Genomic DNA, 13,183 nt, shown 5'->3' on the forward strand with positions numbered 1-13,183 from the left:
ACGGGGGCGGGGCAGGGTCTTTCCAAAGCGCCTGCGCTGAACCAGTTTCTCGGCGCCATTTTGTCTGGGCAGCGGTGGCTGCAGGTCTACCGTATTTTATGTTTCTGGCGAGACGAGAGCGGAATCTTTATCCCGTGGATTCATTTAACTGTGGCAACCATCCACCGTTCCCTCCAGGACAGCACCTAGTGAAGATCGGAAGAGTAGCGATCTGTCAGAAAGGTCAGTTGGAAGCGGTAGTTGTCCGGTGGACTGGGGGATGGCGCAGCTCTAGCGGCACCGGCACCGGAAGTGAGGGGGCCGCTCGGCAGCCATAGCAGAGTAAGTTCTCCCTGCGGCTGGGTGGGGAGCTGGGGGCGGGCTGAGAGGGGGCGAGGCTTCTCTCGCGGCCCTAGAGAAAGAGGCGGAGGGGACGTGCACGTCTCATTTCTCCGGGCTGATCCTTTGGACTCCTCTCGGGAGTGTGAGAGATGTTCGGGATGCCGCTCCTCTCAGAGCAGTGCTTCCTCCCTTTGGAAGTGGATTTCGGCAGCTTGTCACGTTCTGCGACCAAGGCCACCGGCTGTGTGCTCCTCAGTTAAGACAGGGAGGGCAGGGTTCTGAGGCAAACCGGTCCTGCGTGGGGAGGGGTTTCCGCGTGCTGGTCACGCGTTTAAGCAGTGAGGAAAATGAAGGAAACGCTGGGCTTGGGGTGCTGAGGAATTCCCTAGCTAGCACAGACGCTGCTGCTCTGGCCTTAGACAAGTAGCTGTGCCATGCTGCACGAGGCTTAGGCTGCTTTTTGAAAGGAGCGAGCAGTGGTTTTGCAGGGACGGGACACACCTTAGATAAAAATACAAGGGCCTCCCCGATAGGATTTTGTTCAGGGTAGCCATTGATCTCGTTCCATTAGCACGATCTTGTGTTCTGTTAAAGAAAACAAAACCACATTTGAAATGGTGGAAATAGAGTATTGATTGGCAAGTTGTTTTAAAGGATGAAATAATTAAAAAAATGTAAAATATCGACGGTAATCCACGTTGACTAAACTTACTCGTTAAGAGGACATGTTAACTAAGGCTGCATCGATTTTTCATTCGTAACAGTGATTTTTTCAGAATTGTTAAGAAAATGAAATGCATGTTAATATTTCTGCTGAGTGACCTAGTCACACTGATCTGAATAGCTGCTTAAAATTATCCTCATAATACTTCTGTTTTGAACCCTATTGCTGTATTGGTGGGGCTCCAGACTAGAAAATGATCGAGTGATTTAATGATTTGTTGGGGGTTTTTTGGCAGTTGGTCTGAAGAAAAGGACAGTTAAGTGACAAACATCCGGAAGTATTACTGAGGTGAGTTCTAATGTCTGTAAAAATCTTTAGAATTAGGGAGACCAGTAAGTAGAGCCATAAATAGCAAGATGGAAGAATGGTAGTTGAAAAGTCTTTGTTTGGTCAAGGGTTCAAATGAGTCTGTGATTAACTTCCTGATATGATACTTTAGAATGAAGTCTCAAAATTAGGACATACTTAAGAATTTGTTTACCCATTCATGCTAGTCCCATTTCTAGATTTTTAAGTACTTAATATTTTTATCAAGGAATAATGTGGACATTTTCATGATTTTTTACTCAATATTTAAAAATTTGGCATGTAGAAAAGATATTTCAGTAAGAGTTTAGAAGTTAAGCAATTTTTTTTCTTAAGGAAATTATAGGACATGTAAATACTACTTAACTTCCCGGGTCGGAGCGGGTGGGTAATCACCTATAATTCCACTACCTGACTTAAAACGGTTATTATCTAATCCAAATAATGTATGTCAGTGGGCATTTGGAAATTACCAAAAAGCCAAAAGAAGAAAACAAAATCTCTTGTATCACCACCACCAAAAGGTGATTGCAGTTTGTACTGTACCTATGTGTTATTCAGAGGGGTTTCTCTTTCGCTGGTTTTGTTTTACAAAATAGAGATCATTCTAATCATGCTCATTTTGTCACTCCGGTTTTTTTCCTTTTTGGAAAATATTGGGAACATGCTGCACGTTTTTCATGGCTGCATAGTGTCCTGTAGGATAGATGTACTGTATTTTATGTAACCAGATCTCTTAATTTTTATAATGGCAGTAATATGTCTGAATATCCTTGTGCATGTTTTACAAAAGATTTTCTCTGAGAACTGACATCTATGCCTAAAATTTCTAGGCATCTTGATATTCCCTCACATGCCTGATTATTTCTCTAGAATAAATTTCTATAAGTGGAAATACAAGGCCAAAGAGATTATACCATGCTTCATCAGAAAGCTTTTGCTCTTTTTTTGTTATCCTTATTCCTTTTATTACTCTCCTCCTCCCCAATCCCCATTTTAAAAATTTAATTTAGCTTTATTTTTGAGCTTTTTCTCCTGGGTCTCTGTTTATTCAGGTAAAATTATCAGTCTTTCAAGTCACACTTATAGTAAAATAAACTTGAGAATTTTTTGGACCTTAAGAGTAATTTCTTAAAATTAATTTATTTTTTGCTCTAGAATAGTTAGGCGTTTGTACAGTGAAACATTTTGCTATGCAGAAGTGACACTTAGAGGATACTAAAAACAAATTGTTTTTGGTGGTAGAGTTAGTTGAGTTTAACTATTGTTTCCTTGTAGCCTGGCTTAAAGTTTTCCATCTTTCTGTGCATTCTCAAGGTGCTTTTGTACTGTCATAGGACCCTTTACATGCCTCTCTCATCACATTTACTTTGCATTTGTTTGGCTCTTCCCCAGTTTGAGACTTTACTCCCAGAGGGTTGCAATTGCTGTTTTAATCACTCTTATGTTTCCTTACCTGATACATGGTATGTGCTCTGTCACTGTTTCTTATGAATCGTTATGTACTTTCATATACAAAATATGTGAAGTAAGCTAACATGTTTTCTTTAACAGCAGTTCTCTTCTGAAAATTCATGATATTCCACAAATGCTGTCTTAACTTTGAAATTTTTTTTAATGTTCCAAATACTTGATTTAATATTGAGTTGATTTCTTTCTTTTTTTTTTTGAAGGGAGCAAACTTTTTTTTTTTTTATTTTGGCTGCATTGGGTCTTCGTTGCTGCACGCAGGCTTTCTAGTTGCAGCGAGCAGGGGCCACTCTTCATTGCAGTGCGCGGGCTTCTCATTGCGGTGGCTTCTCTTGTTGCGGAGCGTGGGCTCTAGGCTCAAGGGCTTCAGTAGTGGTAGCACGAGGGCTCCAGAGCACAGACTCAGTAGTTGTGCAACACGGGCTCAGTTGCTTCACAGCGTGTGGGATCCCCTCAGACCAGGGATTGAACCCGTGTCCCCTGCCTTGGCAGGCAGACTCTTCAACAACTGCTCCACCAGGGAAGTCCCAGAACTGATTTGATTTCTAATTGCTAATAATAATGTAGGTTTAGAGAACTCATTGAGAATAGTTATTCTTGACTTTTTTCCTCAATTCTTTTTTTTTTTTTAAAGATTTTATGATACCTTAGCGGAAGGCAACTATAGATGAATATTAATTGAACACTCAAATCATCTCTTAGGAATAAATGAATGAAAATTAATTTTGATAAAATTGATTTTTGTAACCTATTTTAATGAGCCCAAACTAGTAGAATAATGTTTCTACAAAATCAAAATGGTCAAATTTTTAATAATGTTTTTATGAAAAAAAGCTATTTTGAAAGCAGAATGTTTTATTTATTTGGTCAAGAATTCAAATGAGGGCATGAAATTAGCTTCCCATCATGGTATCTTAGACTGAAATCTCGAAATTAGAACATCCCTATGAATTTTTTTTTTACCCATTCATATGGTTCCCATTTCTGGATTTTTAATCACAGAACACTGAACATTTTCATGATTTTTTTTTTCTTTAACCCATGGTAAAATACTTGACATATAAAGATCTCATCAGGAAAAGTGTTTAGAAGTGAAGCAAAACAGTCTGTTCTGAGTGTGTGGGCTATATAACATACTCAAAACTTTAAAAAGTCTTTGTCTTCTAGAGGAAGCCTCGCTTTGTGGAATAATGAAGGAACGTGTTCCAGTTTTTAAATGACTTGGATCTGCTCTCTGTTGAAATTGTAATTCTGGTATGCAGTTTTACTTAACTATTCTTTAGTAATCGAGATGGGCCATGTTGCCTTTACACGTATATCTCTTTTTAAAAATGATAGAATTTGTTCCACTGTACAGTTATTCCTGTAACTGTCTGTGTATGTTGAAAAGCAGAACAGATTGTTGTGTTGAATGTAGCTGCTTTCCTAATGGTTTTGTTATTTTTTGGAAAGTTACTAAATTTGCTTATTTGCAACCAAAGCAACCTTTGTAATCTCTGTATGGTCTTTTGCCCTAGTAGATGTCACTGCTTATTTTATGGCCACATGGAGTCATAGATAACTGGTTTTCCTTCATATATAATGCAAACAAGAGCATTATTTTAGGATTTGGTAGATTACCTAGTGGCATTCCTACTAGGATCTGTCCTCAGAAGCTTACTGTCAATAAAAAGAAAACCATAATTAAACATGTGGGTGTTAATATAGTTATTTCAAAAGATTCCATCAATTTAGATTGGTTTAACTTTTTAAAGATTTAAATCATGGCACACGAGAAAAATAGATTTGTCAAAGTTCAGTGTACAATTGGATCTAATTGTTTTAAAAAACAAATTGTTTTATAATACAGAACAGAAAGAAATTTAGCCATCATTGAAGGCTTTTCAAGGTTAATGATATGTAATATGTAAAATTAGAAGAAAGGAAGTCATTCTAAGTGGATGTAGCTTGTGAGCAAGGATGCAGTTATTTGGGTTGGCCAAAAAGTTTGTTCGGTTAGTGAATACATTATTCAATAAAATTCTTGGTGAAAATGAAAAATGTGTCTTTTATAGTTACTTAAAACTGAAGGAACTTCTTGGCCAACCCAATATATAAGAAAAGCTATGTTTGGGACAGTAAGTGAACCAGTTTGGAGAGGATGACTGATTAAAGATTACATTGGGAAAGTTGTGTGAAGCCAGCTTGTCGAGGTTTCTAGAATTAGCTGCACATCAGAATTATGTAGAGTGCTTGTCTTTTATAGGTTTGGGAACTTCCAGAGGGCCTTGAAAGGTGGGATATGAGCAGAAAATGAAGGTTATTTTTTGTTTTGTTTTCAAATTTTACAAATCAAAATGGAATTAAACAAAAACTTACTTCTAATCCCACCCTACCATTGGATTTTTAAAATTTTCTTTTTCCTTGTCTGTATGCATATTCTTTCTTTAGACTCAGAGAAATTTTTATTTTTCTTTGTTACTTAACGTTGTAATAGGCATTCAATGTGACTGCATGGTCTCCACAGTAATTTTTTTTTAATTTATTTATTTATTTTTGGCTGCATTCGGTCTTCATTGCTGTACGTGGGCTCTCTAGTTGCGGCGAGCGGGGGCTACTCAGTGTTGTGGTGCACGGGCTTCTCATTGCAGTGGCTTTTCTTGTTGCGGAGCATGGGCTCTAGGCACGTGGGCTTCAGTAGTTGTGGCTCGCAGGCTCTAGAGCGCAGGCTCCGCAGTTGTGGCGCACGGGCTTAGTTGCTCCACAGCATGTGGGATCTTCCCAGCCCAGAGCTTGAACCCATGTTCCCTGCATCGGCAGGCGGATTCTTAACCACTGCGCCACCAGGGAAGTCCTCCACAGTAATTTTAATGTCTGAAAATATTCCATCAAACTCTGTTATCTCTGACTTTATTTTCCTATTGCTGGACCATTTAGGTTTCTTTCTAGTTCTTAAATATTGTGCTGTAATTATCATCTATGTACATACAGTATTTTCTGTTTTTTTGCACTGTTCTTTTAGGATTGATTTAAATGGTCATTGTATGAACATTTTTATGACTCTTTGAAATGTTGCCATGTTGTTTTCCAAAAGAGTTATAATTTACACTACCTTCCCTGTGAGTTTAGTTACCAACATTGGGTAGCCTGTAATTACAACTTTTGCTAAGTTACTAGGTACAAAATATGTTGAGCTCTCTTTTTCTCTGTAATATTTTTGTGAAGTGGGACCTCTTTCCATAATTTCAGTTACTGATTCTTAGTAATAGACAAGTTGTCTATTCAAGACTTTTGTCCATTTATATATTAGAGTTTTGATATTCCTTAATTTTTTGAGCTTATTATATAATATTTAGTAGTAATTTGCTACAGATATTTTTCCATAAAGACTTCCCTTTTGATTTTCATTATTTGTGTTGAGGGTTTTTGAATAGACAAAATGTATTCCTGAACGATTACTTGGAAATAGTGTCCAGTATGACTGAAGAAGTGACACAGGAATTGGAGGTGGGGAGACAATTAAGATACTCTTGCAGTGATGTCAGCATGAGGTGAAACTAGAGTGAGTAGGGCCTGGAGGGAGGGTAAGGAAGGATAGGTGAGCAAGAGACTGTGAGAAAAAAAGAGTTGATAGCATTTGATTTCTAATTGATTATAGAGGTAAAAAGAAAGAAAACTCAAGATTTTAAAAAATGGGAAATAGATTGTGCCATTAATCAGTTTGGAAAGTCAGGAAAGGCTACTGGTTGGTAAGGAAAGTGAAATCAGTTTTAAACATGCTAGTTAGAGCTTGAAATGTCCAGTAAGCATCTGTTCTTACTTTTGTGAAAATGCCTATAAGGTCCCTAATTGGATTAAGGCATATGCTGGACTGTATACTGTTTTGTGTATTCCAACTTTTGTGGCTGCGTGGCGTGGCACGTGGGATCTTAGTTCCCCGACCAGGGCTCGAACCCAGGCCCTTGGCAGTGAAAGCGTGGAGTACTAACCACTGGACTGCCAGGGAATTCCTTGTATTCTGACTTTTAATTCTATTCTTCCATTAGACTTTTTGGGGCTTTTATTAGGGTTTTCTTATTTCTGGTTTTAACTTGAAAAGTTAAAGTGGATTATTAAGTAAAATGCAGGAAAACCAGATGATTCCTGAACTAAGTTAAAGAAAGGTTAGTTTTTCATTCTTTTTTTCTTCCAGTTTTATTGAGGTATTAACATATAGTAGTGTATAAGTTGTGTACCGCGTAGTGATTTGACTTAACATCATGAAATGATGACTACAGTTTAGTGAATATCCAGGGAATTATTCAGGGATAGCAAAGAAGATACTTCAGCTTTAGAATGTGTGGGTGTGGCCAGGCTTTTTGTGGGGATGGGTGGTTTAGGGCAGATTTAATCTCTGCCTCATCTGTAAAATAGGGATAGTAATAGAACTGACCTGGTTAGGATTAGTATTAAATGAATTAATATACGTAAAGTGCTTAGAATGATTCCAGATATTATGTGGTATTGTTAGTATGTATCGTGCTGTTTCATAATGTCTGTCATTCAAGAGTTTTAAAGAAATGTTATATTTATATACAGAAATAAAGCACCTAGACTCTTTGCCTCTCCCTTCCTGAAGGTCATATTGACCTCTCTCCAAACTTATTTCATACTTCTTCTCTTCAGGTATTATTTGCTGCAGTCACACTAAAACTATCATGGCTCCACCGCACAAGCTCTGTATTTTTCCCAGTTCTTTGTTTTTATTCATATTTTTCCCACCATCTGGATCGTTGCCCTATTGCCACATATTCAAAAGCTGCTATTTAAGTGATGCTTTCCTTGATACCTCTGCAACTATAGATAATCTGTCCGTATGAATTTCATATATTTCCTTTTATGTGATTTTTACCACTTTCTGTATTGCATTTTAGCTTTTTGTCCACTAATATGTCCTTCACTAAGTTATGACATCTTACAGACAGAGAACTGCACCTTATTCACTTTTGTAGGTTTAGAACCTGTCACAGGCCTTGGCACTTAGTACGCACTCATTTGTGGAGTGACAGTTTATAAAAGGTATAGCAAGCTAAAAGGTGACATTTAATGGACAAATGCATGCCAGTGAAAATGTGCTTTGTCAGTTTTTGTACAAGAGGAACATCTTGCCTGATGAGTTGCTTAAAATGAGAGATCGCTTGAGGTTTAGGAATTGGGTCAGATTCCAGAATGTGTAGTGGGGGTAGATCACTCTGGGGACTATCCACAGGTCAGGAATTTTCATTAGAATGATTTCCTATTGTTTTATAAAGGCTAGTATGTCTAATTAACCACCAGAGGGATTTTTCTTCTGACAGCTGATTTTTCACGGATCTGCCAGCCCACCAATCTTCTCATCCTCAGTGGTCCAAATTTGTGAAAAGTTGGGCCAGTACTAAGGGTACATCTGCCAATAACAGAATCTACAAACCACGTGGCTCGATTGGTTATTGAACCCATAATCTCACTCTGTACATACATTTTTCTTTTCACAATACCGTAATGCCTCTAGGCATGAAAATAGGAGTAGGCTGAAAATAGGAACTGGGTGAGACATTTCATGAGGACACTTACTTGACCTTTAGTTACTGGAAGATTGACGGGGTCTATGCCTCTAGATTTAGAAGAAATGGAAATGTTGGGAAATGGGGAGATAAGTTAAAAAATCAGGCTCATAGTAGGCATTTTTAGAGCTAAAGCAGCAGTTATGTACTCTTAGCTCGAAAATGCTCAGAATTTTTACAATAGTTAAATGGGATGTTGATTTCAGTAAGTATCCTACTGTAGAAACACTGGATTTGAAGACCAGGTGTTCTGTGTTCTGATCATAAGCCTGTTCTCATTGGTTGGGATACATTACTCTACATGAGTGTTTGCTTTTAAAGTATAAGGGACATGGGACTAGGTATTTACAGCTCTTAATACTTAACGGTTCTAATCCAGCACCATATTTTTCTAATAAGAATTCCTAAGCATATTTCTAATATTTATGTATCCCTGAAAGGTTAAATGATACTTCTGAAAATCAGAAGTATCAGACACTGACTTGATAATTTTAGCACTTAAGGAAGTTGCTGCTATTATCAAATTGACAGAAGCTTTAATGTCCTTACCTACCTCACTGTTTTATATAACAAGTGTTCTAGTAAAACAGATATTTGAAATAATAGCTAAGGAAGGTCGTGGATTAATTTCTTTATAGTGAAGTTTCTATTCTGTGTATGTGTGTGTATTGCTCATACACACCACAGATGAAAGTACAGTGCCCTCCAGTATTTTGTCCTGTAGTTCACTTTTTTATAAAATCTGTTGTGACCCACGAATTGATTTTATGACTTACTGTGGGTCTGAACCTGCTTTTGAGGGGTAGGCAAATGGACTAGATAACAGTGCTTTACATTTGTTTGGTAGTTTTTGACATTCACTGGGCACTTTGATATACTGCTGTACCCTTAAGTGTGATAGCTTAAAAGTGAAGATACAAACTAACTGTTAACTGAAAATGCTTCTAGTTGTTTCAACAACAGTTCAATTGGGGCTGGGGGTGGCAGCTGGAAGGAGTCATGGGGGAGGGATTCTTTTTTCCTTAGTATGTTTGCTAGTGTGTTATTGACTCTGCTAATCCTAACAGCCCATTTAAGGGTGTATATTTATATTTGTATTTATTTGTAGTTAGGATACTGTATTTATACTCAGATCCTTCGGCAAACGTAGACCAAAGATTTTCCCCAAGTATGTTCTCTCAAACGAAACCAGAAATCTTTGTTTTGTTTTGTTTTGAATCTTTGTGTTTCTTAGTTTTTATATAGTCACAAAACTCCTTTCAGTGTTTGTATAATTTTGGTGGCTTAGATCTTGGTCTGACAGGGTAGGGAGAGGGATTCTCACATGAAGTACCATAACAAAAAAAAAAGCCATCTTCCTGTTTCTTATTCCTCTATGTATCATGTGATATACTGTCTTTTTAAGGCCTTTAAATTGCCAAGGGAAGCTTGGTAACCAAGGCAAGTTTTTGCTGTTTTCTTCTCAAATTTGTAGTTCTGCATTTTATTACACAGTCACGAAGAACTTAGTCTGTTACCAGTAAATACTTAAGCCGCAAGACTTGCTTCTCCATCCTGCCAAGTACTTCCTGTTTTGTCAGATTTCCATGTAGGGAAAAGAATGGATTTAGAGTAGACAAGCTTGAGTTTCATGTTTAAAGCATCTCTTCTGAAATTCTTTTTGGAAGCTGTCCAAATATCTAGATTGAGGAATGGGGGTGGCACGTCATGTCTTCACATGAAGTCATCTGTCAGAAAGTTTCATTTGGCTTCATATCATGAAAGCCAGGGTTGCCGACAAGGAAGGAAAAACTTAGTTGTCAGAAATAATTACTAATGTATGACTTGCCAACATTGGTGGCTTGCCTTTTAGACTTTCCCTGTCAAACGTGTTTCAGTCTGTGAATGAATCATTGTATTGCCTCTGAAGGAAGTGTTGTTATCTGTGTTCACTTCTAGTAGGCCTTTCCTCTAGAAATATGTAAGAACTGCATTCAGCCACATTTACTCCATTTTCAGTAGGGACAGGTGAAAGGTCAACTGGTGATTAGAATAGAAATGGGCTGCCTTGTGAATATTGAATATCTTTGGGGGAAAGTTTGCAGTAAAATGATGTTACTCTTTTGTTAGTAAAATAGTGAGTAAATACAACATTTATCTAAACAATGAATTATCTGTCACTTATTTTTATCCTATGAAATGAACTTCGAATTAGGTGTTAGTAGAACGTGTCAGTAGAAGATACTTTCAGTGTAAACCTGAATCCCTTGATATTGCTGGTAAGGGAATCTTGTGTTAAGGTTCTTTTGCAGTGGCAGAACTGAGCCCTTAATATAAAATTTTCTTTGGCCATATTGACCTGGCCTGTCTTAAGTCGGAGCTATTTTTCTTTCTCTTGACCTGTCAGTAAAATATAAAAGATGCTTTTTAATCTCTGAATTCATATGCATTTTCTTCTTTATCAGCTCCCTGGCTCTTTGTCCACCCTCATGTTGGAAATGGTGAGAGAACTGATGCTGAATCATAAGGTATTAGAAACCATCTATTATAAAGTTTCTATCAGATACTTCTCTTTTTATCATCTAGTTATGTGCTCCTATTTCTGAGACATGTATTTCTTTAAAAATCCAATGGAAAAAAGTTTTCCCAAGTACCCATCATGCCCTACAGCTTCATCCTCCGTTTTGCTATATATCAGAAATCTCTTTTCTTGAAACCCTTTAATAACCATTCTGTTGCTGTATTCTCATTTTAATAAGCTGTGTCCAAATCAGTGATTCTCAAATTTTAGTGTATTCATAAGCATTACATCAGTTGTTTGTTCAAAATACAGATTCCTGGGCCTCGCTTCAGATCTGGTGAATTCAGATCCATGGAGAATTCTTATGCGGGTGGTCTCTGAACAAGATGGAGAAACAGTTATCAACTTACGTGCACGCCCATCTAAATTCTGTTCTTCATATTCTTATATGGATTAGTTTTTTTACTTTGTTTCAATTATTGACATCTCAGATTTTTTCCTATTATTGTCATCCTTAGTTTTTCATCCAGTTCACTGAATTGGAGAGCTAATGCACCAGATATCCAGGGAACTGTCCAAAATTCCTTGTCAGGATTTATCTCCTCCCCTGCTCCCCCCTTCTCAGAGTACACATTTATGGTCAGTATATACATACAGGCTATGTATACTTAATAATACATGAACATGTATTTCTTTTTTTTTAATGGATATGAAATATTTTTTTTTAATTTTATTATTTCGGTTGTGCCGGGTCTTAGTTGCGGCCAGCAGGCCCCTTAGTTGTGGCATGTGAACTCTTAGTTGCAGCATGCATGTGGGATCTAGTTCCTTGACCAGGGATCAAACCCACGTCCCCTGCATTGAAAGGCAGATTCTTAACCACTGTGCCACCAGGGAAGTCCCCATGTATTTCTAATATACTTTCCTAGTGATTTTTAAATGTGTCTGTTTTTCCCACTGGGGAAAGAATTGCATATTATTTTTTTTTAATCTTTCCTGGCAGTATGATCCATTTTAGACATCTAAATTTTTGCATTGAATCTTTACTATCACTTGGTTGCTGCTGACTCTTAAACCAATCGGTCTATTAAAGGTAGGTTATCATCTTTATATGTCAGATTCTACCATATTATATCTTGAAGCCTATTGGCTTTTCCTAAAAAAATTAAAAAGTTTTAATAAATCCCATATGGATCATATAGTTCAACTTATTTAAATGACTTTTTCCTAAAATTCCACTTCATGGTTCCACATAGTAAAAATCAAAATCAAATTCCAAATCATACACTTCAAACACAGACTCAAGGTGTGTGAGTACCCTTGCTCTTCAACATCTTTATAATTACACTAGCATTTACTCTTTGAAAGAATTAATATTTATTGGCTGGAAGGATATACATAATATGGTGATTACCTCTTGCAGGGTTAGGATGGTTAAAGAAGGAACATTAGTTTTATTTGTAATATGGATTATCTGAGTCTTTCGCCCATTTTTAAATATTGGGTTGTTGAATTTTGAGAGTTCTTTATACATTCTGGACAAATATCCTTTGTCAAGTATGTGATTTGCAAATATTTTGTCTAGAGTTTTTTTTCATTCTCTTAAAGGAGAGCAGAAGCTTTTAATTTTGGTGAAATTCACTGTCAGTTTTTTTCATTTATGTTATCATGCTTTTGGTGTAGTATCTGAGAGCTCTTTTTTAAACCAGGGTCACAAAGGTTTTCTGTTTTCATCCAGAAGTTTTAGACTTTGAGGTACATTATTTTTTTGGGTTTTTTTTGGCGGTACACGGGCCTCTCACTGTTGTGGCCTCTCCCGTTGCGGAGCACAGGCTCCGCGCAGGCTCAGCGGCCATGGCTCACGGGCCCAGCTGCTCCGCGGCATGTAGGATCTTTCTGGACCAGGGCACGAACCCGTGTTCCCTGCATCGGCAGACAGACTCTCAACCACTGCGCCACCAGGGAAGCCCTGAGGTACATCTTGACTTACCACTTTGAGTTAATTTTTGTATATGGTACAAGGTATGGTTTGGTGTTTGGTGTCCAGTTGTTCAAGCACCATTTGTGGAAAAACACTATCTTTGTGCATTGATTTGCCTTTGCAGCTTTGTCAATTAACCATATATTTCTATTTCTAGACTCTATTCTTTTCCATTAATAATATTACATTAATTTTATAGTAAGTCTTGAAATCAGATGGCATAGGCCTTGTAACTTTTTCTCTTTTGAAATTGTTTTGGCTATTCTAATTTCTTTTCCCAAATAAATTTTAGAAATAAGCTTGTTGATTTCTTTCCACAA

At 37.4% G+C, this 13,183-nt stretch overlaps 1 long non-coding RNA gene across 3 annotated transcripts in view; it reads left to right on the forward strand.

Moving 5' to 3' along the window:
* The window catches only part of LOC137223033 (uncharacterized), a 27,069-nt gene continuing 13,886 nt past the window's right edge, over positions 1 to 13,183 (forward strand). Inside the window, exons 1-4 of one of the 3 annotated variants that reach the window (XR_010942698.1) lie at positions 1 to 222; positions 1,281 to 1,333; positions 10,827 to 10,889; positions 11,195 to 11,975. This is a non-coding gene — a long non-coding RNA (uncharacterized lncRNA). Of the gene's footprint in view, positions 223 to 1,280; positions 1,334 to 3,988; positions 4,076 to 10,826; positions 10,890 to 11,194; positions 11,976 to 13,183 lie in introns of all 3 variants that reach the window. The other 2 variants (XR_010942699.1, XR_010942697.1) reach the window with 2 other exon arrangements.

This window comes from Pseudorca crassidens, chromosome 1 (assembly GCF_039906515.1).
Source record: "Pseudorca crassidens isolate mPseCra1 chromosome 1, mPseCra1.hap1, whole genome shotgun sequence".
NCBI classification, from domain to species: Eukaryota; Metazoa; Chordata; class Mammalia; order Artiodactyla; family Delphinidae; genus Pseudorca; species Pseudorca crassidens.